Source organism: Orycteropus afer, unplaced genomic scaffold (genome assembly GCF_000298275.1).
Source record: "Orycteropus afer afer isolate SDZICR_OR568_19922 unplaced genomic scaffold, OryAfe1.0 scaffold00416, whole genome shotgun sequence".
NCBI classification, from domain to species: domain Eukaryota; kingdom Metazoa; phylum Chordata; class Mammalia; order Tubulidentata; family Orycteropodidae; genus Orycteropus; species Orycteropus afer.
In genome coordinates this window covers 1,185,437-1,188,436 of record NW_006922003.1, presented here as the reverse complement: position 1 = coordinate 1,188,436, position 3,000 = coordinate 1,185,437, and positions in this window count along the sequence as shown.

Below are 3,000 nucleotides of genomic sequence, written 5' to 3'. Positions count from 1 at the left end.
TTTTCCCCTATTCTTCTTCAACCAAGGATAAGAGGGATAGAAGACATATGTAGAGAGAGGGAGTTTAGATTTACTATTGTTGGATAGGAAAATTAATAACAGACATCTTACTTTGATTTTTACTGCTAACTAGATAGCTGGCGATTCAAACCCACCAACCAGTCCTTTAAAGGAAGACTGTACAATCTACTTCTGTAGAGATACTGCCTCAGAAACCCAAGGAGGGGTTGCTGAGTAGAAATTGATAGGAGAGCAGTGAGTTTGGTTTGGTTTACTTTGATTTTAGCATTTTTCTTATCCACAAAACAAATATTAACCACAAAAGTTGTTCTGAACTGGAAAAGCCTGCCAGAAAAGCTGTATAGCCATGTACATTTGTCTCATCCTGCTAGAGAAGGGTAGTTCTCAAAACATAACTCCCTAATTTAAACCTCAAAAAGTCTCATAGTTGCAGGGGCTAGGGAGCCAAATTATTAACTGTTAGGCCAGAAGTAACCTGTTATCAGATGATCTCAGTAAAGGGAGAATGGCAGGGCTCAGTCCATAACGTTAAGATTAGACAATGGTTGATGTTCTACATTTCTCCTTCCTCTTCCCTTTAAAGGGAGCACTGGTAGCATAGTGCCTAAGGTGCTTGATTGCTAACCAGAAGGCAGGCGGTTCAAACCCACCAGCCACTCCTCGGAAGGAAGGTTGGGCAATCTACTTCTGTGGTGATACTGCCTCAGAAACTCAAGGAGGGGTCGCTATGAGTGGGGTCTGACTCAATGGCATATAACAACAACAACAACTTCCCTTTAAAAGCTTCATTGTACCTGGCTTCTTCAAGTCATTTTCTTTTTCTGGAATCAAAATGGTCTCCCTATATGCATATAGAATAACTGTTCAGAAAAAACCTTTATGTTCAAACTTTAGTGAGTTTTGTTTATTTTTAACACTGCTAATAAAAATAGTTTGATTCATACTAAAAAATCTAAAACAGCATTTTTTTTTTCCTTAAATACAAATGCTTCTGATATATTTTATCCTTGCCAGAAGCATGGTTTCTATTATAAAGATAGGGTCCATTACATGATACTGCCTTCATTCAGTGCCAGTTACATGGGGAAAAAAAAAAAAAAGAAAACCTTCTTGAAGCGGAAAATGAAACTTCCTGTAGTCCTTACTAAGAAATGAGGTGTTGAATTCTGAAAAAAATGGTATTTTTAATTAATACAATGAAATAGTGGGGGAAGGGAATTTCACTCAGTGACAAAATATGAATAAATGTCTTTCAAAATCTCAGATTGATCTTTCTCACAATGTCACACAGAAGTCTGGTGGGAAACAAAATCTTTCATTTTACCTTCAAAATTTTTCATTCTAGTTTGACCCCCTGCTGATAATTTGCATTTATACTGCCTCTGAAACCCAAGGAGGGGTCATTATGAGTCCATCCAGACTCCACAGCAGTGAGTTTTTTTTTTTTGTTTTGTTTTGTTTTGTTTTTTTGGTTTATCCCAGATGTACTGAATCTGGATCTAAAATTTAACTAGATCTCCAGATAATTTTCTTTTTACTTAACTATAGCGTCCTTTATTTATTTATTTATATTGTGATTTGGGTGAAAATTTACAGAGCAAATACACTTTCCATAGAGCAGATAACATACACTTTGTCTCATGACATTGACCACAATTTAGCACAATGCAGCATCTCTTCTCCCACTTCCTCCTGATAGGTACCACTTCCCTGTGACCAACGCTCCATGCACTCCTACCCCCTGAGTTGTCTCCCTGTGCTTGAGTAGCCCTTCTTTCTCTCTTGCTTGTTCTCGCCAAGGAGTGTATCTACCTCAGGTAAATGGTCAAATAGTATGCCTGTCTACTGCTTGGCTGGAAGCTAGAGGTGTGTGTTCAATTCTAGACCTGAAGGGAAACTAGGGGCCATAGTCTCAGTGGTTCCACCAGGCTCCATCGAGCCAGTAAACCTGTTTTCCCCTCTTTTTTTTCCCAAATGATTTTGAGTTTTGTTCCACATTGTTCCCCTGTCTATCCAGGATCTCCCACAAAGATCCTCTTCCCAGTGGTTGACAGACAGTAGTAGCTGAGCACCGTCTATTTCTTCTGGTCTCATAGTTGTATAGGCTGCAGATCGGATGGTGTACCAGTCGCTAGGACTGATTGTTTCCATGAATTTTTGGTTTTCTTCATTCTTCTTGGCCCTGGATGAGGAGAGACCCATCGTTGCATCTAGATGGTAGCTTGCAAGCTTTTAAGATCTCAGTAGCTACTAGCCACAGTCGAAGGTGAAACAATGATTTGTGTAGTATATTATGCCAATAGAGCTTGATGTCCTCTGGGACTATGGTCCCGAGCCCACAGGTTCAACTACTCGGTCTCTCTGGGTAGCTGGCTGTGACCAAGCAGTGACTACAACCTTGCTCCTTGTCAGCCCCATTATATACCTGGGAATTCAGATCATACACATAAAGTTATTGGACCACTGTCTGCCGAACCTATACATGTTCTTGGGTGCACTCTCCACTTCATATAGATACCTAATATTTCAGCCTGTCCACCCATCTATCCACACCTTCATTGAGCATGCCATATTATATGTGCAAAAGGGTTCATCTTTGTTGTCTGTACTTCCCATGTACCTCTCTATGTCTTTCTGTTCTTCAATGCCACTATATTGATCATTCACATTTTGTACATTGCCTTTTTCTTCACCCAAGTCAAAACTTATCTCTATCTATCTAACACTGTTCCGTCCCCTTCCCTCCCACCCCTGGTAACCAACAAAGAAAATGACCTTCCATAGATAAGTGTTTCCTTGACTATTACAATAACTGACCAATACAATATTTGTCCTTTTGTGATTGACTTATTTCACTCAGCATAATGTCCTCCAAGTTCATACATGTTATGCAGTGTTTTGCAGATTCTACATTATTCTTTAGCGTTGCATAGTATTCCATTGTGTGAATGTACCAAAGTTTGGTTATCCATTCCTCAG